This window comes from Miscanthus floridulus, chromosome 3 (genome assembly GCF_019320115.1).
Source record: "Miscanthus floridulus cultivar M001 chromosome 3, ASM1932011v1, whole genome shotgun sequence".
NCBI classification, from domain to species: Eukaryota; Viridiplantae; Streptophyta; class Magnoliopsida; order Poales; family Poaceae; genus Miscanthus; species Miscanthus floridulus.
In genome coordinates this window covers 107,362,536-107,389,867 of record NC_089582.1, presented here as the reverse complement: position 1 = coordinate 107,389,867, position 27,332 = coordinate 107,362,536, and the positions used below count along the sequence as shown (strand labels likewise).

Sequence of the window (27,332 nt, the reverse complement as noted above, 5' to 3'; positions counted from 1 at the left end):
GGACACCCTTGCTGGCCTCCTTCTCCTCTATCCCATGTGCCAAACATGGTCATATGCATGGGTGTCATGTCCTCATCATCCCCCCTTCTTGATGAAAAGCCGTCCTCGGCGTCGATTGTGCTTGAAACTGATCCTACACAACATAAAGGAGAATGGGGTTACGAGGACAAAGAAAACTGAAATAATTGTGAGAAGGAACGTGACCATGTTTCCAAGTTTCTAGCATGTCATCCCGCATAAAAATTTTAGCAAGCATGTAGACTCCATGATCTAAATGCACACGATGTATGTCAACACTATCCTACAAAAAATTAGAACTAACCAAAGACAATGCAGGAATAGATGGTCGAGCAGACATAGGTAGCAACCAACAATGCTCCCCTTCTTGGAAGTGAACTTGTTTCTTTAAGGAACATGAGAAAATGTTTGTATTATTATGGCTGCCCTCTAAACGATCATAATCTTGTACAATAAAAGGAGAATTCATATTATTACGAATGTATACTTGATGTATCATATATTGTCCCTTGTTGTTATATCTGCCAATAACATGATATGTGTGTTTAGAAAACCAAGGCAAATCAGCATATTTAAAAAGGCTCTCTTCCAAACAATCTAGGTTACACAAAACATCAAATTTAATGTAGCCCAAAGTATGTAAAGAAGACAACAGTTTGAACTCGTCAGTTTTAGTAGCAATATGAATAACATGTTTATTTTCAGCACAAGTGACTGGTTCCAAAACATGTAAAACTGAAGCATCTTCTACCAATTCATCTTTGTCACAAGGAACATCAAGCAAATTATCATGGGACAAAGATAAATCAAGAGAGGGTTCCACTAACAATTGCTCTATGGCAGCATAGTTTGTGGAAAAATTTAGTACATTAAGACCATTTTCACCTTCTGTGAGTGTAGGACCATGGGCATTACCTGTGTTCTCAGCAGGAGTAATAGGTGCATGGTGAAGTGATGGTTCTGAATTTGCATATGAGGTTGTGAGCTCCTCATTTTCTTCCACTTCATCCTCTCGCTTATGTACATTATTCTACAGAAGGTTAGTCATAGCAAGAGGAATAATAACAGACTCTTCCTCTAAATGGTGCACCTTAGCATACGAAGTCAAAACAGGAGGTGGATTAACAAAGGTTTCTCGCATAAGAAGTTTCATATCATTCCAAGTTTGAGGTTTATCAGAAGGATCTAAAGACTCCCACCAAGATAAAGCAGAATGTCGCAAAACACTAGCTGCATTTTTTACCTTCCTTCTTGGACACATAAAGCGAGTAGCAAATATATTATCCATGGCAATTTCCCACTCTATGTACTCATCAGCACCTATACCATCAGAAGTCGGTGGATACGAACAACCTGTCATTGTAAACACAAAAACAAGGAACAAACGGTGAAAGTTATCCCTAACAAATGACTACGTGGTTGCAGTGGTGTCACTTTTCACAGCAAATGAAAGCGTCTTACCAAGCTCTTACAAAGTTCTTACCAACACAAGCAGTGGATGGTACAACCGGTGGCTGGTATGTGATACCTGTGAGGGTGTGACACCAAGATTGCAAGGGTCTTTTTCTATACCAATCTGAAGTATATGTGGAGCTTGGGAGGCATGCAAAAGAACAAATATGTATATGTGGCACACAAGTCAGTGACAGACAGCAATATTGAATAAATGTCCAGAGCACTTGTCCTAGTTGCTGGCCTATACGTGTTTCTATCACCAGTTGTGATAAACAAGAGAGGAAACAAGGATGAAAGGAAACAAGTATTAAAGGTAGCAATGGATATGAACAAGGCAAAAGATACCACAAACAATAGAGCTATTGAGTGTTCCTTATGTGCTCCTTTTCGATATCTTCTATTCTCTTTTACTATTTTTTTCTTTTATTTTTTTGTCCAATCTTTTTTTCTTGCTTTTGCTCTTTTGATATTTTTTCTCAGCAAGGAGCACACAAGAATAAACCACAAAAAATTTGAGCTCAATTGAATAAAAGATGTGGCCTATAGAAAATTAGGACTGTGCTCTAAAAAGCATACCAAAACTTGTGGCCTCAGAAACTCAATTTTCATAATCGAATTTCACAAATCTAATTTTTGCAAACCTAGCAAAGCTAGGATGAAATAGATCTAAAATTTTCTGGCATTCTCCGTAGATATAAAATTTTCCTTGTTTCGAGTTCGGATGCAAAAGTTATGACTCTTTTAAGGAAGCTGCTCGAATCAGGGTTTTAGTGGACATAAGATGCAAACCGATGGTGATACGGAATAGCGGCGGGTGAAGGGATCAATACAAACTAGAAAAGAACACAATCTAAACTAGCAACAAGACTTTGACCTAGGACACAAACTCAATAAAGCGGACTCTGAAACTAAATTATGCAAAGGCTATGGCGCGGATGGTTATAGGATAGGAAACAAATATGGCATTAGACTATGGGATAAAAGCAAAAACACTCAAACTAAGGGTAAGATGCGAACTTGATGGTATACCTGAAGCTCTGATACCACTTAATGGGATGGGGATCTCGATCTTCCGTCAGGTAATAGTAACTATCGTTGTGGTATAGAATGACACACCGATCCGGCTTCGGATCAAAAGATCGAATCCTACAATCTTAGCACCATAGCTCCTCTAGTTATCAACCAAGTCATGGACCAGATTGACCTCGCCGAGAAGGCTAATCCCTGCCTGTGCAACGAAGAACACAAGCAAGAACAAGAAAGAACGCAACCAAATTGCAGATGAATGATTATCTCACGAAGTTGGGGTCTCACAAACCGATGAACGGTGAAACTGTTCTTGACAGATTAATCTAAGCAAAACCCAAACCTTAATGACGGTGGTGGCATATGATTATAAAGGTCTTAGGGTCATCGCCTACCCTGGACGCGCCCCCTAATGGGCCCAAACACGATACACGGTCCAACGGACCAAAAGAAGGTGTCGCAGCACCCTGGCAGATTCTAGATGCTGACTTGTTTCGATGATTCCTATTGATTCCGAAGAGCTTCTGACGTGAAACCACTTGAATTGGTTTCCTTATCAAATTAGCTTTCCATCCATATGTGGATCATCAAAAACGGAGTCCAGATGCATCCTGGGTGACCAGTTTAAGGCAGACTGATCCTAGATTCTGAGGCAGACTCGAACTTGAGTTGCTTTGGGCCTCCACCTCGGGGACTCGAACCAAATTAGCCTCGGGCCTCCTTCTTGACTTGGACACCCTTGCTGGCCTCCTTCCCCTCCATCCCATGTGCCAAACATGGTCATATGCATGGGTGTCATGTCCTCATCAACGTGTCCCCTCTCTTCAAATGCTGATCGCTCGATCTCAACAGTCAGGTGATGACCAGACACGTTGTTGTGAAGTGACCGAACGCTGGACCTCAGCGTCCGGTCATTTCCAGTAAGCATGCAGAAATGATTTTTCATGACCGGACACGTCCAGTCATGCTCGACTGGACACACCCAGCATCTGGTCACACGATGACTCATCTATGCACTGCCACATCAGCAGGACCGGACACAGCCTGTCAGCGTTCGGACACTAAGTGACCCAGCGTCCGGTTAGAGACCGACGCTGCATGTCCTCTGCTGCCACTGACCAGACGCGCCGGTCCAACCAAGACCGGCGTCCGATCACTTACAGTGACCTCCATCTTTTCTATCTAGGGTGCCGGTGGCACCGTCGGACTGTCCGCACTCCACCGGTGAAGTTTCTAACCCTTGCTCAAATGTGCCAACCACCAAGTGTATCACCTTGTGCACATGTGTTAGCATATTTTCACAAATATTTTCAAGGGTGTTAGCACTCCACTAGATCCTAAATGCATATGCAATGAGTTAGAGCATCTAGTGGCACTTTGATAACCGCATCTCGATACAAGTTTCACCCCTCTTAATAGTATGGCTATCGATCCTAAATGTGATCACACTCACTAAGTGTCTCGATCACCAAAATAAAATGGCTCCGTCCATTTATACCTTTGCCTTGAGCCTTTTGTTTTTCTCTTTCTTCTTTTCAAGTCCAAGCACTTGATCATCACCATGGCATCACCATCATCATGTCATGGTCTTCATTTGCTTCACCACTTGGAATGTGCTACCTATCTCATGGTCACTTGATAAACTAGGTTGGCACTTAGGGTTTCATCAATTCACCAAAACCAAACTAGAGATTTCAATCTCTCCCTTTTTGGTAATTGATGACAACCCTTTCACAAAGATATGAATTAAAATTCAATTGAATCCATGTTGCTTGCCCAAGCATATTTACCATGTGTAAAAGGATATGGACAAGTTTCATGAACCCCAAATGGTGGAAATTGCTCCCCCTACATATGTGCTAAGAGTTTGGATTGTAGCTTACACATATGCTTATATAGGAAATATAGGAGACAATGTCTATCCAATGATGCTAAGGTATAAATGATGGACCTTTGAAGTGTGATACCAATCAGAGTGCACCATTATACCATCCTTAGCACCATGGTTAGCTCGATACCACTTGGAAACACTTGGAAATGAAATCACTAGATAACCTATGCATGCTAGATTTTCATTTCATCATTTAAATCTACAACTAGCATACACCACACAAGCATGGATATTGAAATTTAAAACTTGTGCCATGCACACAAACATATGAAATGCACATTCAAATGCACCATACAAGTTCATGAGCTTGCTCCCCCTACTTGTGTGCTCAAAATTTTAATTGATCCTTTTCCTTTATCATATCTCTCCCCTTATGTCAAGTTCTCCCCATTTGTTGTCTTTTCATAATCTTAGTACACTAATATCTTTATTTTTCTCCCCATGTACTAATATCACTAATATCTTAGTTTTTCTCCCCCTTTGTCATCAATAACCACAAAGGTTTAAAAAGTAGATAGGTTGAGATTATCAATGTCAATCAATGGGGTGAGGATCATTTTCCCAAATTTAGTCCAATCTAGATCATTTGCCAAAGATATTTAACTCGGTTTGATCCAAGGACAAGCTTCTTCACACCTCCAAATAAGGGTTATCTTGTTCCATGTTGAGTTAAACATTATAGCTCATTTTCTAGATTAAACACTAGGTTTACAAGCCCATAAACATGTCATATACTACCACTAGATCAAAATAAGCATAGAAGCAATAGTGGTACCATATAATCATCAAATTCATTTGATTTTCATGAATAAGCCTATTAAATGTGAAAGATGTCTAGATGCACTAAACATGTCCTTAGCAAGGATGTATGCCATGCCAATCAACTTTTACCTTGGATTGCTCGAAGGAGAGGCATGTCATATAAGTGGGGGGGGTGCATCAACACATATTTGAGAAATCCAATATGTTCAACTCATTTCTTAGCTTGCAAAACCTTTTCTCATCCAATGGCTTGGTGAATATATCGGTGAGTTGATTTTCGATGCCTACACTCTCAATGCAAATGTCCCCTTTTTGTTGGTGATCTCTTATGAAATGGTGGCGGACATCAATGTGCTTTGTTCTTGTATGTTGAACCGGATTATTGGTCAACTTGATTGCACTCCCATTGTCACATAGCAATGGCACTTTCTTGAACTTGATTCCAAAGTCACTCAATGTGACCTTCATCCAAAGTACTTGTGCACAACAACTACCGGTGGATATGTATTCTGCTTTGGCAGTTGATAATGCAACAATATTTTGCTTCTTTGATGACCATGAAACAAGTGATCTTTCCAATAATTGACATGTGCCTGAGGTGCTCTTCCTTTCAACCTTGCATCCCGCATAATCCGAGTTTGAGTAACCAACTAGCTCAAACCTTGCTCCTTTGGGATACCACAAACCAACATTTGGTGTATGCTTCAAGTACCTCAATATTCTCTTTGTAGCCTTCAAATGACTTTCTCTTGGTGAGGCTTGAAATCTTGCACACATGCATACACTAAACATGACATATGGCCCTGATGCGGTCACATAGATTAGGCTTCCAATCATAGACCGATACAATTTTTGATCCACCATATTTCCACTTGCATCACTATCCAAGTTGCCATTGGTTCCCATTGGTGTGCTAATGGTCTTGTTATCACTCATGCCAAACTTCTTGATCATGTTCTTAATATACTTGCCTTGACTCATAAATGAACCATTCTTCAATTGCTTGATTTGAAGACCAAGGAAGTAACTTAACTCTCCAATCATGGATATCTCAAACTCATTAGCCATCATCTTTCCAAACTCATCACAAAAATCTTGATTAGTTGATCCAAATATGATGTCATCTATATAGATTTGCAACGCAAATAAATCTTTTCCAATCTTCTTGATGAAAAGAGTGGTGTCAGCCTTGCCCATCATGAACCCTTTAGAGAGTAGGAAGTCCCTCAATCTCTCATACCATGCTCTAGGTGCTTACTTCAAGCCATACAATGCCTTCTTCAACTTGTACACATGGTCGGGCTTCTTATCATCTTCAAAACTGGGAGGTTGCTCAACATATACTTCTTCATTAATGTAACCATTGAGAAATGCACTCTTTACATCCATTTGATAGAGCTTGATATTGTGGGCATAAGCATAGGCTAGCAAGATTCTAATTGCTTCCAATCTAGCAACTGGGGCATATGTTTCTCCAAAGTCAAGACCTTCAACTTGTGTAGAGCCTTGTGCTACCAATCTTGCTTTGCTCCTTACTACTATCCCATCTTGATCTTGCTTGTTTCTAAAGACCCATTTGGTTCCAATCACATTATGTCCCAATCACATTGTGTTCCATTGGTCTTTCTACCAATTCCCATACTTGATTTTTTGTGAAATTATTCAATTCTTCATGCATAGCATTCACCCAATCAACATCCTTCAATGCTTCATCTATCTTCTTTGATTCAATGGATAACACAAATGAGAAATGCTCACAAAATGAAGCCAACCTTGATCTTGTTTGTACACATCTAGAAATATCACCAATTATAGTGTCCAATGGATGATCCCTTGCAATATTTGTTAGTTGAAGGATTGGAACTTGATTGCTTGTATTTACTTGATCATTGGGTTGAGATGGTGTAGTAGCCACTTGATCTTGTTCATTATCATGAGAGCCACTTGTGCTAGCTTGATTTGTATCATCTTGCACATTTGAGTTGGAGAGCACTTACACTTGATCATCTTCATCATCATTCACTTGCATAGGCCTTAATTCACCAACATCCATGTTCTTCGTGGCATTTGAAAGTTGAATGCCTCTAACATCTTCCATGTTCTCATTCTCTACTTGTGAACCCTTGGTTTTATCAAATTCAACATCATGAACTTCCTCAAGAGTACCACTATCCAAATTCCAAACTCTATATGCTTTGCTTGTAGTGGAATAACCAAGTAGGAATCCTTCATCACATTTCTTATCAAACTTGCCCAATCTAGTGCCTTTCTTTAAGATATAGCATTTGCATCCAAAGACCTGAAAATATACAATGTTGGGCTTTCTACCATTTAAGAGCTCATATGGTGTCTTCTCTTTTAATGGATGACAATAGAGGTGGTTGCTATAATAGCAAGCCATGTTGATAGCTTCAACCCAAAAAGATTGACTCACATTGTACTCACTAAGCATAGACCTTGTCATATCAATGAGTGTCCTATTCTTCCTCTCAACAAGATCATTTGATTGTGGAGTGTACTTGGCCGAGAATTGATGTCTAATTCCAAATTCATCACACAACTCATCAATTCTAGTGTTCTTGAACTCACTACCATTGTCACTTCTAACTCTCTTGATGATTATTTTAAACTCATTGTGAATGCCCTTGACAAATGATTTGAATGTTGCAAACACATCACTTTTGTCCACTAGAAAGAATACCCATGTGTATCTAGTGTAATCATCTAATATTACAAAGCCATATTTGTTACCACCAATGCTAGTGTATTGTGTTGGCCCAAATAAGTCCATGTGCAATAACTTAAATGCTTTACTAGTGCTCATCAAGCTTTTCTTGGGATGGGTGTTTCCAACTTGTTTTCCGGCTTGACAAGAGCTACAAAGCTTATCCTTTTTAAACACAACATCTTTCAAGCCTCTAACCAAGTCATGCTTAACCAATATATTCAATTGTTTCATTTCAACATGACCAAGCCTTCTATGCCATAACCAACCCATGCTAGACTTAGTGAACAAACATGTGGATAATTTAGCTTCACTAGCATTGAAATCAACCAAGTATAGATTCTCATATCTAAAGCCTTTGAAGATCAAATTAGAGCCATCTACACTTATGATTTCTACATCATCTACTCCAAATATGCATTTGAATCCAAGATCACACAATTGAGCCACGGATAGCAAAGTGAAGTTCAAACTCTCTACTAGCAACACATTGGATATGCTCATGTCATTGGATATTGCAATCTTACCAAGCCCTTTGACCTTGTCTTTGCCATTGTCACCAAATGTGATACTATCATAACCATCATTGTCATTGGTGTTGATTGAGTTGAACATTCTTGCATCACCGGTCATATGTTGAGTGCACCCACTATCAAGAACCCAATGCCTTCCTCCAGCTTTGTAATTGACCTACAAAAGAAGATTAATTCTTTTTAGGTACCCAAACTTGCTTGGGTCCTTGAAGATTAGTGACCAAGCTCTTTGGCACCCAATTGGCTTTCTTCTTTGAGCCTATCCATAGTTTACCAATGAACTTAGCCTTGACACTATTTGTACCCTTAGTAAGCACATAGGAAGAATTAATCTTAATAGAGGATACATTTACATTTTTGCTCTTGTTCTTGCACTCATACTCTTTATGACCAACTTGCTTGCAACTAGTGCAAAACCGACCATTGTTCTTTACAAAACTAGTTTTGTGAGGAGCAAAAGCCACCTTGCCTTTCTTGGGGGTATAGCCCAATCCCTCTTTGTAGAGAGAAGCTCTTTGGGTACCCAAGCACATAAGCAAGCGGTCCTCACCACCATAGGCTTTAGCTAAGATGTGAGTGAGCTTATTGACCTCCTTCTTGAGGTTCTCATTCTCAATCATTAGTGAGGTATCATAAGTGAAACCATCACTACTAGATGAGGTGGAAGTAGAAGTACTACAAGAAGGGTTAGCGGGAGCAACAATGATAGGCATAGATAATGATTCATCAATTATATCATAAGTCAAGCCTACATCATAAGTCTCAACATGCTTCTTTTTATTTTGATCATTAAGCAAAGAGGAATGAGCTTTTTTAAGCTTCTTGTGAGCCTTGCCAAGCTTCTCATGGGCTTCCTCTAGCCTCTCATGAGTTTCTTTGAGCTCATTAAGGGATTGCTTGAGGGCTTTTTCCTCCTTATTCAAGCTCTTGCATTCCCTTCTCTTAATGTCAAAGTGTTATTTAGCATCTTCTAACATGTCAAATAATTCATCTTTAGTAGGTTTATCATCATCACTATCACTATCATTTTCATTATCATGTTCATCATTACTTCCATCATCACAAATTTGTACCTTAGTGGCCTTAGCCATGAAGCATGATGGAGTGTCGAAGAGAGAAGGCTTCTCATTAATAGCAATGCTTGCAAGTGCCTTCTTCTTTATGGTCTTGTCATCATCACTATCATCATCATCACTATCCTAAGTGACCACATATGAACCACCCTTCTTCTTCTTGAATGTCATCTTATCCTTCTCTTTCTTTTCTTTTTTGTCCTTGTTCTTCTTGTTGTCATCATCATTGTCGCTATTGTATGGACATTGAGCAACAAGATGATCTTTGCGTCCACATTTGAAGCACCTTCTTGACTCTTCCTTGTTCTTGGATGAAAATTTCTTTCTTCTAGCATGGTACCCTTTCTTCATCATGAATTTGCCAAATTTCTTGACAAAGAGAGCCATCTTCTCATCATCATCATCATCATCCCATAAGCCATCATCTTCACTTGATGTATCTTGATTTGCCTTGCCCTTAGATGATGCGGCTTTGAATGCCACACTCTCCTTCTTTTCATCTTTCTTCTCCTTCTTTTCTTCCTTCTCATTATCATCTCTATATGTATCATCGGTCATTATATCTCCCAACACTTGGTTTGGTGTCATGGTGTTCAAACCGCTCCTCACTAGAATAATGACCAATGTGACAAATCTTGAAGGCAAACATCTCAAGAACTTGTGGGAGAGGTCCTTGTCCTTCACCTCTTCTCCAAGTGCTTTGAGATCATTGACAAGCACTTGAAGCCTATGGAACATCTCCGGCACACTCTCATCCTCCTTCATCTTGAAGCTTGTAAACTTCTCTTTGAGAATGTATGCCTTTGCACTCTTCATGGCTTGAGTACCCCCAAATGATTCTTCCAACTTCTTCCAAGCCTCATGAGCCATCTCAATATTCTTGATTTGCTCAAATGTTCTCTCATTAATTGCATCATGAATGGCACTTAGAGCAATGTCATTGTTTTGGAGAAGCACTTCTTCAGCCGCGGTGGGATTCTCTGATCACCAATCTCAATTTTGGTTTCTATCACCTTCCACACTTTTCTATTGATTGACTTGATATGTGTGGTCATCTTTGATTTCCAATACAAATAATTTGTGCCATCAAATTTGTGCCATCAAATACTGATAGTTTGTGGTAATGTAAAGAGAGTGAGCAATTTGTTTATACTACCGTGTCGAGGAAGGAGCCAATCAATCACAACAATGAATACCAATGAAGACCAATCACCTCAGAATCAAAAGATGACACAATGATTTTTTATCGAGGTTCACTTGCTTGCTGGCAAGCTAGTCCTCGTTGTGGCGATTCACTCACTTGGAGGTTCACGAGCTAATTGGCATCACACGCCAAACCCTCAATAGGGTGCCGCACAACCAACATAAGATGAGGATCATATAAGCCACGAGCAATGCACTAGAGTACCTTTTGGCTCTCCACCAGAGAAAGGTCAAGAACCCCTCACAATCACCACGATCAGAGCCAGAGACAATCACCACTCTCCGCTCAACGATCCTCGCTGCTCCAAGCTGTGTAGGTGGCGGCAACCACCAAGAGTAACAAGCGAATCCCACAGCAAAACACGAACACCAAGTGCCTCTAGATGCAAACACTCAAGCAATGCACTTGGATTCTCTCCCAATCCCATAAAGATGATGAATCAATGATGGAGATGAGTGGGAGGGCTTTGGCTAAGCTCACAAGGTTGATATGTTAATGCAAATGGACAAGAGAGTGAGCTTGACCTGGCCATGGGGCTTAAATAGAAGCCCCCACAAAATAGAGCCATTGTACCCCTTCACTGGACACAACCCAGGGTGATCGGATGCTCCAGTCATATCGACCAGACGCTGGACCTCAGCGTTCGGTCACGTGATGACCGGACACACTGTTGTAATGTGACCAGACGCTGGACCTCAGCGTCCGATTATTTCCAGTAAGCATCCAGAAATGATTTTTCACGATCGGACGTGTCCGATCATGCTCGAATGGACACACCCAGCGTTTGGTCACACGACGACTCATCTGGGCACTGCCACGTTAGTAGGACCGGACATAGACTATCAGCGTCTGGTTACTAAGTGACCCAGCATCCAGTTAGAGGCCGACGCTGCGCGCCCTCCGTCTTTTCTGTCTAGGGCGCCGGTGGCACCGTCAGACTGTTCGCACTCTACTAGCGGACACTCCACCGGTGAAGTTTCTAACCCTTACTCAAATGTGCCAACCACCAAGTGTATCACCTTGTGCATATGTGTTAGCATATTTTCACAAACATTTTCAAGGGTGTTAGCACTCCACTAGATCCTAAATGCATATGCAATGAGGTAGAGCATCTAGTGGCACTTTGATAACCGCTTCTCGATACGAGTTTCACCCCTCTTAATAGTACGACTATCGATCCTAAATATTATCACACTCACTAAGTGTCTCGATCACCAAAACAAAATAGCTTCTACCATTTATACCTTTGCCTTGAGCCTTTTATTTTTCTCTTTCTTCTTTTCAAGTCCAAGCACTTGATCATCACCATGGCATCACCATCATCATGTCATGATCTTCATTTGCTTTACCACTTGGAATATGCTACCTATCTCATGATCACTTGATAAACTAGGTTAGCACTTAGGGTTTCATCAATTCACCAAAACCAAACTAGAGCTTTTAGGTGCGTCCTGTCACTTTGAGCAGCTACATCTGGTCATCACTTGACCATTGAGATCAAGCGACTGAGGTTGAACGGAGGCGACATATGGCGAGCATCCGTTGACCGGACGCTGAGGTCCTACGTCCTATTGATTTGACTGACGCGTCTGGTCAACCTGAAAACGCCTAGTGAAGGGGTAACGGCTAGTTTAGCCCCTAGGGCTATAAATAGAATGTTGTCTTAGCCATGGCTTGGGAGGAGCACCTCGGGGGACTTTGTGTCCATGCTTGAGAGTGCTTGGGAGCCCTCCATCTCACATATGCTTGATAGTGATCATCCGATTGTGTGTGAGAGCGATTCTAGTGCGATTGCATCGTAAGGTTACATCGAGTGGCACTAGGTGATCGAGTTGTAAGCTAGTGGTGCTTGTTACTCTTGGAGGTTGCCACCTCCTAGATGGCTTGGTGGTGGTCTCCGTCGAAGCCCGCAAGAAGCTTGTGCGGTGCTCTAGAGAAGAGCTTTGTGAGGGGCATTGTGCTCACCCTGTGGGAGCCGCGAAGAGCAACTCTAGTAAAGCATGTCATTAAGCTACTCTCACTTTTGGGGTAGGTTCTTGCGGTGCCCGATGTGCGGGCTTGGCGGGTGATGCCAATTAGCCGCCGAACCATCAAGTGAGCGGTCGACACAACAGGGACTAGCATGTTGGCAAGCACGTGAACCTCAGGAGAAAAATCACAGTGTCAACTTTATTCTTCCCGTTGGTTTACATCCTTGTTACACAAGCTTGTAATTACTTTCATATACAATGTGCTTGTGTAGTTGCTCTTGTAATTAGTTTGCTTGTATAGCTCACTAGTTACCTTCTTGCTTGTGTAGCATAGAAGTAGCTCCCTTGCATGACTAATTTGGTTTGTGTAACCTTGTTAGTCACTTAGCTTAGTTTGTGTAGCTAAGTATTTGCGCTCTCTAATTTGGCACTGGTTGCCTTGTTATTGAGCATTGCTAGTGAGCTTAGTTGGCTTTGTGTTTTTGCTTACTAGCATATATAGGAGCTCCCCGTTGGTTAAAGTACTAGTGGCATAGGTTTGTGTGACCTTTTCTTCTAGAATTGATTAGGTGAGCTTTAGCCAGCCCGTCACCTTTGTTGCTTAATTAAGATCTTTGCAAGGTGCTAGAGAACAAAGATAGAGGGGTGTAGTCTTGGCTAGACCGATAGTATTAATTCTGCACTTATTTCGGTTAGCCGACACGATTAATTTTAGAAAGGCTATTCACCCCCCTCTTGTTCGCCATCTCGATCCTACAACATGCTCCTCCACCGCAGCAAGAGTGAACTAGGCAATAGCCCCGTTAACTCGCGTGATACCAGCCCTGGGGCGCCCGCTGCCGCCGACGCTACCAAGCCCGAACGAGCCTGGTCGTTCTCATCGGCCTAGGTAGCCCCCCTTGGCGATGCCATTGCCAGCAATCTAGTATCTATCTGTGACAAGGATGCTACGGGCTCTACTTTGCCTTTCCCTCCCCTGCTCTCTTTTCCCCCTATCTATCTATCAATCAAGAAGAATCAATCGACATGGAATGACGAAGGAATTGAAGACGCAGGAGGCAAGCAGCGGGCGTCGAAGGCGCAGCCGCCCGCGACGACGTGATGCGCGATGGCAGGTGCGAGAGGCAGAGAGGGTTTCGGGGACAAGAAACAAAAAGAGAGAGAGAGAGAGGAAGAAGAAAGCGGCAGGGGCAAGAATATCATTTCACCGCTGTTCTCTCTTCTCAACCGGCTGTAAGCGGTCCGCGGTGTCTTGTGGCCTAATTTCACCGAAGTAGAGTGTCTTCTGGCAAAATGCTCCAAAGTGGATGTTCGTCAGCAAAGGACCATCACTTTGGATATCCAACAGAGAATTATCCCTATAAAAATATACTCTCTCTATTTCAAATTATGAAACATTTTGTTTTTTCTAGATTCATAGTTTTTAGGCAAAATTGGCTTCTGGACACTGAAAGTAACCACCCTTTGTTGCTGCACATTCAAAATGGAGCGATTTGCTAGAGGACACTCTAGTTCTTGATAAATTTGCTGGTGGACACTCCGTATAATAAAATATTCATTTATAGCTTTCTATGAAAGAGAAGCACAGTGAAATATCATTTTTACCCCTAGTTCTTTCTTCCTACCCTATCCCTTCTTTTTTTCCTCTGATGACCAGGTAGCAGCGGCGGCGCCCATGGCATGGGCGCGGGCGTTGGTGTGGGGTGTGGGGCGAGCGTGGGTGCGGGGCGTGGCGTGGGCGCTCGTCCGCTCCTCAATCAAGACCAAGGCACAGGGCGCGGGCGGCTCGCAGATGCTCTCCGCCGAGTTCCAGCCGCAGTGCATCCATGGACAAGCGAGGTCCACGTTGATCCAAGCATGTGCTCCTACGAACTGAAAGTAGAAACATATATGGACAGGACAAGTGCACACGCATGACGTCGATGTTCTTGGTCCACGGCCACAGCCTACGCACGATGAACCGCCAGGACACGGCGGACTCACACGCAGAGGTGATGGCGTCGCCCCACGCCAGGTCCGACCGCGCCACGACCCTGGTGATGGCATCCCGGCAGGCACAGTCGGACGCACGCCTCGTCGACGCGGCCAGTGCGGATGTTGTCGCAGAGTGCGCGCCAGTGGGCCTCGAGGAACTTGATGGCGCGTAGGAACATGGAGGCGAAGACGATGAGCAGCTGTGCGTACATGTTTTGCGCGCTGTTCGGGCACAGGGGGCACCATCGAGAGTCAGGGGCGAGGAGTCGGCGTCTTCCACATCCCGCAGTCGCCCCGTGGGGTCGCGGCGCATGTCCCCGCGCCCTCGGCCCTCCTGTCGTCGCACCCTTGCCTCTCATTTTTTAGAGCAGAGCAGGGCAGCCGCCGCTGCCGCCGCCCCAACGTGGTCGTGTGGGCCAGCCCAGCACCGCCGAGGTCCCTCCCAGCACCCCTGGCCCTCCCGTCGTCGTGCCCGTGCCTCTCGGTTTCCCAAGCAGAGCAGGGCCGCCACCCCCGTGCGGTCGTGTGGGCTAGCCTAGCCCCGCCGAGGCCTCTCCCTACGCGCGTGCTGCTGCACAGCAGCGCCACCGGCGCCCTATGGCCGTCGAGCCAGACCCAGCACGGCCCGTGGTGGGCCCCGCGCCGCCACCGTGTCGCTGGCCAGCCAGGCCCCTACCGGAGGCCCTTCCCCCTCCACGCGAGTCGCAGCATTTCCATGGCCATGGCCGTGTGCCAGGGGTAAAAACATTTCATCGTGCTTCTCTCTCCTCAAAAACTAAAATATATATTTTATTGAGCGGAGTGTCCCACCAAATTTGATCGGAACCAAAATATCATCTAGTAAACTTTCAGGGCCTGTTTGGAACAGAGGAATGTAAAACGTAGGAATCGAAGAAAACACAGGAATAGGAAAGGAATAGAGGTGTAAAATAGAGGATTGAAAAATACAGGATTTTTATAGGAATTGGTGTTTGAAACACAGGAATACTAATAACATAGGAATTTATTGGTTTGCAGCAAGCATAGTTGTTTAGAGTAAATAAGAGCTAACTACTTATTAGCAAGTGTAGTATCCTAAAAATATGCTACATGGACGTATGATGCAACCACTTACTTTTGTCTAATCAATACATGTAGATAATAAAAAAATAGAGATGCATGCATCTTCACAGCGAGCTTCTCTAATCAATGGCTACTGTAAACTGCAGCACCCGTCATCATGAGCTTGATTAGCCCGTGAGCCGCACGTGAGCGCCGCAGGAAAAATTTCATCGGGTCAACGTGGATGTTTTTTTCCTCCAAAAAGTAGAGGATCGCTCGCCGTTCCAAAGGAATCGTAAGCGTTCATTCCTTTGTTTCAAACGCGTCTACAGTGACAGAAACCATAGGAACTTGATTCCTTCATTTTTCCTTTGCTTTCCCGTGAACCAAACAGGCCCTCAGTATCCAAGAGCTAATTTTACCTAGTTTTTACTATAGATCTAAATATACAATCATCTAGATACGAAACAAAAACTATATATCTAAAAATATCAAAACATCTTATAATTTAGAACGAAGGACGAAAGGTACTTATTCAGTATGGTAAATATTTTTATTTTTTATATAAAATTAGTTACATTTTAAATCATTTGACTTAGCAATATTTTAGAAATTTTTTTATGAGAGAGTAACCTCTAAACAAAACATATCAATGTCTCTTTTGTCACGGGACGAAAGTGGAGCAGAAGTACTACAGCGCTACGTCGACCGGTCATTATTTCCGTGCACAAACAGAAGCGTTTCTGATCAGTGCCCCCACTCGCTCTATTCTCGATGCATGGCATAAAGACATCCTGCCTTGTCTCCATTCGATCAATCCTCATCATTGCTAAGGATGAAAACGGAACGGCCCGAACTGAACCGCATCGTTTTCTATATTTAATCCGACCGAATTCGTATTTTCTTGTTCGACTTTACCGTTTTCGCTTTCGCATTTGAGATGTTTCGTATTTCGAATGTAAAAGTAGAAAACGGTTTACATATTTTTTCGACCGTTTTCTACTTTTCTCCTTTTAATTTGAAATATTCCGAATTCAAAATTCAGTTTAAACCGAATTTGGCCAACTGCACAGGTCATACAGCCCAATTACAGACTGCTCACCACGCAGCTGTGTTCTTTCTACTGGTGGCTAGCTGTCCTCTCTTATAGACGGCGCCCAGCCTCATCTCTCTTATTATGTATTTGGTCGTGCACTTGTTTAATGCTATGCACTTGAACTAGATCATGCACTTGTTAGTTGTGAACTTGTTATGTATTTGGTCGTGCACTTGTTTAATACTATGCACTGTGGGTCAGTATTTCGTATTGAATTTTCGCATACCGACCGTGTTCGACATAATTCCGCTCGAATTGGTTCGTTTTCGAAATTCTAGATATTCCGTAAGTTCGTGTTCGTTTTCGTGTCCGGCTTGTCCGCTTTCGCTTTCGCTTTCGTATTTCAAATGTAAAAGTAGAAAACGGTTGAGGAGTTTTTCGACCGAGTTCGACCGTTTTCATCCTAAATCATTGCCATAATTTCTCCCTGCCTGTGTGCGACTAGCTATCCAGCGTATGCTACGCAAGTGTATCCTGTATGCATCCATGATTCTCGCCACACATCGTGTAACCTGACGGCCTGGAGCAGTGACCTTGCACAAAAACTGCATGCATTTAGACTATCTCCAACAACAAGACCTAGAATATAAGACCAATTTATCCTTTGGGTAGTGCTACAGGAAAAATGTTCAATACTTATTCGGCATCTTCTCCAACAACCAGACCTAAAAGAGAATCATTTCTGCAAATGGGTTTCTAGAAGAGAGGATACTCATATTTGAGTTGTGCCTCTCAGGCAACCCAAAATAGATCTCCCGTATAGATACTCTATTAAAGACTGATTTTAAATCTCTTGCTACTCATTTTAGATTTAGGTCTTTTTATTGGAGACAGTCTTACATACATGCATTTAGAATCCGTTTGAGCACTTGCATTGCTATGAAATATATAACGTACTGGCTGCTCTTTGTTTGTTTGGCCGCATCCTTTGGTGAACTCATGATTAGTCAATTGCATGCATGTTTAGGACTCATCACATCCCTCGCGCGCTTGTCAGCTCTCAGTTGTCACCAACACCAACCATTCAGGCGGACGACGGGGACGAGGCGCAGGGCGCATGCGCCCCTGTCTGTCGTCGTGCTCCCTCCCGTGCCGACGTTTCCAGCCAGCGATCGTGCCATGGCAGAAGGAGCCAACTGGGGCTCCAAGATGAACCCAGACCGACAGCGTTGCGATTCGCCGGCTGTTCTGGCTCCCTTTATTTGATCCATCGCATTCGTCATTCGACATGTTTTGTACTGCTTTTGTGTTGAAGAATATGCACGCATTCGATTGCTTGGATGAAAGATGGCCAGATTTCGACAACACAAGGAAAAGGGCAGCCCCCTTCAAAGTCGAGTCCAATCGCCATGGTAGCTGACTAGCTGCCGGTCAGCCGGTAGACTTGTGGTATACTACCTTCCTTTTTTCCACCCATCTTTGAGTTTCATCAGATAATAAAGAGTCAAATATTCGGACGGAGACTCAAGGTGGCATGACGCCCGCGCGGGAAACCGATGCTGGCATGTTGCTGCTTGCCGCGAAAAACTGGTCTTAGGTCAGTCCTAATCTACAAATCAAGTAGCTGTTATGTTTATTAATTAGGATATCGTAAAATAATAATGTGTTATTAGAATTAATAAAGTGAAAGAAGGAAATAGTTCATTACTACTACATGTTCATTATAGGTTTTCATCTTAGGTCCTGTTTTGGCCGATGAAATGCTAGAAAATTCTAGTTTTATTAGCTCTTAGTTCATTTATGGAAGGAAGAAAAAACGACTTCCTTAATAATACACCAAAAGCTGAAGTTGTTGTGTTAAGAAAAGCCCTTTCAAGCGGGGCCTTAAGGCCTGTTTGGCACAACTTCTTTGTGGCCTCGGAACAGCCGATTTTTTTACTATTTGGCCCTTTTTTGAAAGTTTCTCTCAAATAGACCCCTGTCGGAAACAATTCCAGAAATGGACCCTTGGCTCGGCGCCAGAGTGAGTGGCGCCGAGCTCGGCGCCACGGTGACTGGCGCCGAGGTCCTGGGCACGGGCAAACGGCCTGCCAGGGGCTCGGCGCCAGATCTTGGCGCCGAGCTCGGCGCCGGCCTGAATGGCGCCGAGCCACCTGCATTTAGCCCCAGCCCAGCCTTCTTCCCCGAGCGTTCTTCCTCTTCTTTCTCCTCGGGTTATTTTCTCGCCACTCCATCCTACCTCACGAATCGACATACTGGACCTTGAAAACCTTGATTTGATCCGTAGATCTTCGAGAGCAAGGTATACTCGCTCACCTCCTTGTTTTTCTCGCATCGATTCGGTACATATTAGTCGGATTTTTGAACCTAAGAATCGTCATCACTTAGTGTTTCATTGTATCCCTCAATACATGTATTATACAACCGTAGGTTAATTTCAAGGCGTGGAAAAAGCTAGCAAACCAAGCCGCATGTAGTTATGTTATGGGTTTATTGTTGTGGATGAAATGAGAAACCCTAGGTTTAGGGTATAATGTTAACTGTTTTTGGTTCTTATAACGAAATTGATTGTATTGTAGTTATGGTTCTCATTGATATTTTGTTGTGATGTTTTTATTTATGTTTGTTAAATTACATCCTATTTGTTAGATGCAAGAAATGTTTCGGGAGGAGTTTTGGCGAAAACGGGGTCGTCCTCTAGAATTATACCCCGACGCGTCTAGCAAAGATGCCCCCATTCCCCCTGACCTTCCTGTCCCTAACTGTGATTGTGGTTTCCCGGTCCATGTTTTTCAATCGAAACATCCGGACACAGCCGCGCGTTGCTTCTACACATGTAGTCGGTTTAATGTAAGAAATTATTTGTACTACCTTTTTCTTTATTTGTTTAAGTATGGTACTAATATATTATTGGAATCTCGTTGTGTAGGACCATGAGAGGTGCTTTTTCTTTCAGTGGATCGATGGTGTAGAAAAGTTTGATCCTAGGTACCTCTTTTTCGACGATTGGTTTAGAGGGAGACATCCACGTGAGCACTTCAAGCGGTGGGTTCCACTCCCCTAACCCTCTGGCAATGACGGCTAAGGAGAAGCACCTAGCCACAGTTAGACGACTAGAGGAACCTCCTCTGTGCGATTGCGGAGATCGAGCTGTGATAAACCCTGAGAATACGTTGGAGTTTGTATGTCCAAACAAGCATGAAGTAAGTGCAAAGTGTATGTGTTAAAATCTTGAGCTATATGTGTTTATGTACTAATGTCTCATTATTTAGGTGTATTCAATGGCGAAGTGTCATTTCAAGGAGTGGTTGTATGGTCCTAAGAACCAATGGCCGGAAGAACCGCGGAGGGTTAAGGAAAAGAAGAAAGAACGGGTAATCTACAAAGCACCTCCTGTCATGTGCGAATGTGGTATAAAATCCAACTATGGCCTAGTCCCTTCGGAGCTTGGAATAGGTCATTATTGCGGCCATATGATTGAGTATGATGAGGTTCGTTATGTTTCTGGTAAACATGAAATCGTATTTTGTTTGTTTTTCTGATACATATATGATATAATATTTGTTTTGAACAGAGCACTAGGAAATGCAGTTGGGAATGTTATGATGGTCAAGCTAAGTTCTTGGATGAACTGAAGAAGAGGCAAGTAATTGCACGGAAGAGGGGATATGGACCTGACTACGTCAACTTATTCATTAAACATCACAAAGAAAAGATGCGTGAGTTTGCTAGACAGCACGGTATTTGTAACCCAATCGATGTTGGGCTTAACAAATGGGGATTGGAGAGGCGGACGACGTTAGAGGAGGAGAGGGCAAGGAATGAGGCAAGGGAGGAGACAAGAGTATAGATGCAGGTCTTGAACGAGCATGTTGCTACATTATGTGCCAGTGAGTGCTTGAAAACCTTTTTTCATTGCCTGGTTTTAAATGTAATATTATCGAGTTGCTAACTGATTGCATTTTATACATCAAGGGATTGGTTGCAGCGGGGAACATGCTACAGAGGTGGCTCATGCAAGATATGAGGAGAAGAAGTGAGATGCCCATAGATCATGAGCTGGTCGCACCATTCAATCACCGATTGTGCTGTGTGATGATGGAGACAAGGATGAGGACGACACTGGCAGACTGAGTGAGCTCATTGCTTTAGCAGAGGCGGGCATACAGGCACAGGAGGCTGAGGATGACACAGGTAGACTGAGTGAGCTCATCTCTCTAGCAGAGGCGGGCATTTAGGCACAGAAGGCTGACGACGACACTGGCAGACTAAGCGAGCTCATCGCTCTAGTAGAGGTGGGCTTACAGGCAGAGGAGGATGACGACACGTTCTTCACTCAGGCCACAGCGGCCGCAGACGAAGCGGAGGCCGCTTACTACAAGCGACAGGCAGGTTAGAGCAACGCAGTTGAGCCTAGCCGTAGCAACAGGGTTGTAGTAGAGGACTGGTACTCGGATAATGAGTTGCTTACTCAGTACGTTTCAGATTGAGGATTTGGAAGTGCATTTGCCCCTTTGTCTACTGTCGGCACTTAGTTATACTATTAATATGTTGTGTAATGTGACATAGTATCGAACTTTTCATTGTGTGGTTGTTTTCATTATCAATGGTCTTAATATTCCGCTTAATGATACAGACTTATTTCCATTTGAACACGTGCTGCAAAAAACAGTTAACGACATACGACATTATAGAAATCAACACACGAAACACATTAAATGGCATATGACTACAAGTACCGAACCTGGGTACATAGTTTTCTTTGACTAAACCTAACATGCCTTAGGTAATTAAACCATGCCTTCGGTAATTAAACCTAACATGCCTTAGGTAATCCAACCTGGGGTTCTCCACAAGAAAAACATAAAGTCATCCTAGTAGTGTGGCCACATAGCAAATTGTGTTGCACCTTCTCCATAGTAGCCTCCCGTGGTTGGTGGTGGTGGTGGCGGGGGTGATGGGGGAGACCCCTTTTTCTTATGGTTAGGGCAGGTGCAATATGGATCATTGCAGAGTGCCTCCTGTGAATCGGCACCATTGTTGTTGTCGTCCTGTTCGTCGTCCTTGTAACCACTGCTAACTTCCCTTTTTAGATTAAAGATATGGTCTTGTAGGTAGTAGATGTACTCTGCATGCAGATAAATAGGTCGAGGATCGACCCACCTACTGAACCCACAGTTTTCTTCGGCCAAGGAAGACTACAAAAAGTATGTCGTGTAAGTGATATACAAGACAAACATATTGAAGAAACAAATAGTAATAGAAATTACCCATGCTCGCGGGCATTTGAAGAAACGACGACCTCCATCTATTCCCTCGGTGAACATCTACACTAGGCAGTCCTCACCATGCATGCATTTTGGCCACTCTTCTTTCCTTTCATCGTATCCTGTCAGTGGTGCCTCTTTGGTGAAATCACTTTTGCTCTCAACTGGGAACCTCTCATAAAGAGCTTCCTCAAAGAAATCAGGACCCAAAGGACCCTCCCACCCCCAGGTAGTTTTCTTCCCCTTTCCTCTCCCTTCTGACGACCCTCTAGACATTGGTACTACAACAAAAGCAAATGCTGAGGAGTGTTCTTCTTCCTTATTGTTTGTGCGAATGAGAGGGAGTGAGTGGTTATTTATAGGTCGAGAGGAGGAATGGAGGCCTATCAATGTGCCATGTCAGCGATCCGTGTGCCGCTTTACCTCAGCCCTTGGATCAAATAGTCATAAGATGGATGGTGGAGATAGAGTTTAGTTGTGCTTCCTTGCATGTTGTCCTTGCATCTGAGAGGTCTATATCAGTGATGTGATAATTCGATGTTGTACAGTCTATGTTTATTCTCTGAAAAGCATAGATTCTCTGAAAAGCATAGATTCTTGTACACAGCGTATGTACAAATATTCCTGGATTATAAATATAATAAATTTATAGTTAATCTATGTACTACATTTGTGCCTTTGTACAAGTATAGTATGATTAAAGATTCACGCAAAAAATTCACAAGATACGGTCTTGTATTAGAAGCATCCACAGTTACAAACAGAGACATCAATATATATTCCAAACATTTAATCATCCAACAAGCATAATGCAACCACAACGAATATCAGAACCAACATAATATGTCATGCAAAGTATAAATAGTCCACAATGTCCATACAGTCCCGAATAATTAAAGATAAGTAAATACAATAGTTCATAGTAACAACTACCACGTCCCTCACTGTCTCCGACTCTTGCCCCTACCCTTGTGACCCAGAGCGCTGGTGCCTGGAGTGTAAGGGTCATGTGGACGGCATCGCCTAGTGCCTAGAGGCGGTGTAGGATGAGTCGATGGAGCGTCATGGAGCTGAGAGGGCCCAAGCTCATCATGCCTCTTGTCCATGTCATCGTCGTCGTCGGCCTCCTCGTCCTCCTCCTCGTCCCCTGTAGCTGCTTGACTAGAGGAACCCAAGGCTCCTCTTTCTACGGAAGGATCATACACATCATGCATCGTGTTTGTCCTGCAACCACAACGACCAGCCGCATGGCGTAGACGACGTGACAACCTCTGTTGTACAAAACTATGTTAAGTGAAAGAATATAATGTATTAATGATTTGTTTGAAAGAATATTTTTAATCTTACATCTAGGAAGCCAAGTATGTAGTCATCATTGACTCTAGGCCTAAGGCGCTCGATCTCTTCAACTGAGCTTCTCAGTGTATTGCCCTGCAACAATGTTTTCAATAATAAGACTTCTGAACAGATATCATTTAGTTTTGTTTTCTTTTGTACAAGAATGTAACTTATTATAAGGGTTATACAGCTCGAAGGTTGCAATAACTACAATAGATAACTCCTAACGTCGGTCCAAGAACACCTAATGTATTGTTATGTAACTAAACGTAACAAAATAAGTCGATTGGCTTACCACTCTGTCCAAGATCGGTCCTGCCTCCACCTGCCTTCCTACATGAGTGGACCGGTCGTACGTCATGTCCTCATCGTCGGAGGACTCGATGTCGGCGTAGTCAGCTTTGGTCCACTGTAGTCTGAGCCTGCACCTTGTCGAACGCTGGTACCAAGCTTGGTACCGCCTAAACTCACGATTCGTGTGTGGCTCGTTGTTGTCGTCTAGGTTGTCGTGCATCTCCTCCCATTCCTCAATGTAGGACTGGTGGTGCCTCTCCCAGTCAAAAATCTTCTTGTTCCTCTGACGATCCAACCTGCATGTATGTCATCGTTACATTAATCCACGTACGTGGCACCATATTATAAGAAATGGACCATCATCATGACTCATTTGAAATATCAAAACACTTACTTGTGTAAGTCAACGCTAGTCGAGAACAAAGGCATAGGCCAAAGCTGTCTCACTCCAAATTGGCGTCCAACCCTATCTGGCAGGTGGTACTCGATAGCATAGAAGCAGATTAGAGGGCACCTCATCCTATAGAAGTAGTCGTCGGCCCCACATACGGTGCTCAGCTAAAAAAGTAGTGCGTCCTCTCCACCATACGGCTCCCACTCTACCTGCATCATGTTCAAATAAGATGTTAGATGGTATACTAATCCTTTTAATAGCTGCATGGAAAATAAAATTTACTTACACTAGACGCCGTCAGCGAATCTAGCTCGTTTGTGTACTGAATGTACGCCCGGTCTATCCTCATGTGCGAAACCCTGACCTGGTCCCAAAGGTACGCCCATGTCAGCTGGCGACTTGGAGGCTGACCTTGGAACCACTCACGATGAGCCAGTACCTCTGGACGACCAACTAGAAAATGAGCCCACATCCACAGCTATAACAGGTACACGCATCCACCAAGTGACGGGTTCACCGTAGACCGACGACACCCCTCGCATAGCTACCGGTATAGAAAACACAAGACTGCAGAGCCCCAGCTATACTGACCCGCCTGGTCCCAGTTACTGAGGCAGTGGATACACATCCAGGACGTATTGTCACCCGTCGCGTCAGGAAAGAGAACGCAAGCAAAAAGGTGTAGGATCCACACCTGGCAGTAGTACCCAACCGTCTCCTCATCTGCCTCCTCGGGGCACTGTGCGAACTCTGTACGTAGCCATGAGATGGGAACTCCAGAAGTGCGAGCCCCTTGCTCGCCAAGCTCACGCCCAAGGAAGGCCTCCACTCGTGCTCTCCATCCCTCTGACCTACACTGCCCGGTGACTGGGTTCCCATGAATCCTTAGGCCTAGCATCTTCTGACAGTCCTGAAGCGAGACTGTCATCTCTCCGAAAGGTAGGTGGAAGCTATGAGTCTCTGGCCGCCACCTATATTTAAGACCAAGCAAGATTACTTGTCAAAAAGTCAATCGCAATAACAAATGGCCATGAATGGAGGCAATGATTCACTTTAATACCTGTCTACCAATGCAGTTATCGCCGCTGAAGTGAACTTGGGCAACCCATGACGAACCTGAAAGGAGATGACATCTAGGCCAGCTCTTTGCAGGAAAGAAGTGTACCTATCGTCGTACCGAATGTCCAAGAGCCCACTGTGGGTCCTAGAATGAAGGTGCGGAAGGTCCTACATCGAATATAACATAGTCACATGTTACTTCACGAACACATGTACGAATAAAACTTAATGATTATTACCTGCCCCAGCGCAACGAGACGTCCTCTGTGGGTCTCCTCGTACGTCGGGTCGAGCAGGTGGAATTGCTCCATCCTACAAAAAAAGTGAATGAATTAGAATTGCAATGTACAATAAAACATGAACTTATAAATGTATAGGTAATTGACACAAATACAAGCATAAATTGAGACATGCATAATTAATTATATGATACGACAAAATATAAAATAATACTATAAACCAATAGTCCTACCTCACTAATCTGCCAATGGCAACTTCGTGAGTTGTGGCCAAGTCTACCGCACTTGCCGCACTCGTGCTGCTTGAGATCAGTAATAAATGGAGTTCCTCTCCCACGCCTAGTTCTTTCGGGTATCTGATCCATAACCATCCTATGCCTCGTCCTCTGCCTTGATCCACGCTTGTTCCAATGGTAAGCTGGATCCACAATATACTTTGGCCCATCATAAGGAGGCCACTCTCTAGGGTCCCAGAAAGGCACGAAGCGAGGGCTCCATGTGTTCACAAGCGTGTTGACACTAAACTCGTGAGGTATCCTCCTCTCGATATTATAGTTGCGATGCCTAGCTGCTGCCACCAAATGCGAACATACAAAGTGGTATTGCCTTGGTTTACCACAAGTGCACTTGAAATCTTGGAGGACAACCACATGTATCCTCGACTCTCGGACCTCACCGTCGGACATTGTACCACCCCTATGCTTGACCTGATAAGTCCCTGTGGCGTGGTCAAAGCATGCAACCTCATGTGTGCCAGCTCTTTCTCTTGCCTTCTCTAGGTGTGCCTTTGGTTTTAGAGCCCATATCTCTCCATCACTCCTTAACTGCAATGCATGGGCGTGTCTATCGTTGAACCAGGCAACAAGCTTATAGAAGGTGAATTGAACAATTGCATTCATGGGCATACCACGTATCCCCAATAGCAACTTATTGAATGACTCTGCCATGTTGCTGCACTAAAACTCGTACCTCCAGCCACCGTCATCATGAGCTCTCGTCCATTTCTCCAAATCCCTCATCAAACCTGTGAGCCATTGTCTACCTTCTGCATTTGATGCAGTTCTAACCTGCTCCAACTTTTCCCTAAAGTACTTGTCCTCAAGCTGTCGAGCAGCCTCCTACAACAGATCAAAGTTTTTCTTGACACTGTCCTTCCGTAGTAGATTCTCGGCAAGGTGTCGAGTACACCAACGATGGTGCAAAGGTGCATACCCCTCTAACTACTCTCGCACAGATTAAGTATGCCCTGATGCCTATCAGATATGACGCCAACCTCCCTGCCAGGGCCAACCACATGTATCCGGACTAGCCTCAAGAACCATCCCCAACTATCATTGTTCTCCTTCTCAACCAAAGCAAATGCCAAAGGAACCAACTTATTGTTCGCGTCATAGGATATGGCTATAAGAAGTGTGCCCTAGTATTTACCAATCAAGAATGTACCATCAATGGAGAAGACGGGACGACAGTGCCTAAAGGCCTCGACACACTGAGGAAAGCACCAAAAGGCATAGAAAAATATCTGCCTCCCATCCTTCCATGCATTAGGTTTTGGAATGTACTCATAATGCATGCCTGGATTCACCACTTTGATTGCATTGAAAAGAACTGGCAGCTGCTCATACCCATCCTCCCAGTCCCCATATATCATGTTCCATGCTCGCTGCTTAGCCCTCCATACTTTACCATAAGTTATCACATATCCTCCATACAATGCCTCAATGGTCCTGATAATTGTTCTCACCTTCATGTTGGGTTCTCCCTGCAAAATTCCCATCAACCGCTTGGCAATGAGGGTAGATGTCAATTGCCGATGCCTCAGTGTCAGCTCATGGTCAGTACAATTGTGTGGCCCAACTACTTTTGTGATCTTCCATTTTCTGGTCACCTGTTGCTTCCTTGCACAAACCCTCCATGGACAGCGTTCCTTGTCACACACAACTGTGTAACGGCACTCCACATATGAATGCAATACCCTGTAAGGCCTCTTTCATATCACTGCAAAAGCCTACAACCACCTCTTCAAAGCAGGG

General features: G+C 43.7%; 1 pseudogene; it reads left to right on the top strand.

Moving 5' to 3' along the window:
- LOC136544182 (uncharacterized) overlaps nt 1-13,546 on the top strand; it is a 29,791-nt pseudogene extending 16,245 nt beyond the window's left edge.
- Nucleotides 13,547-27,332: the final 13,786 nt, after the last annotated feature.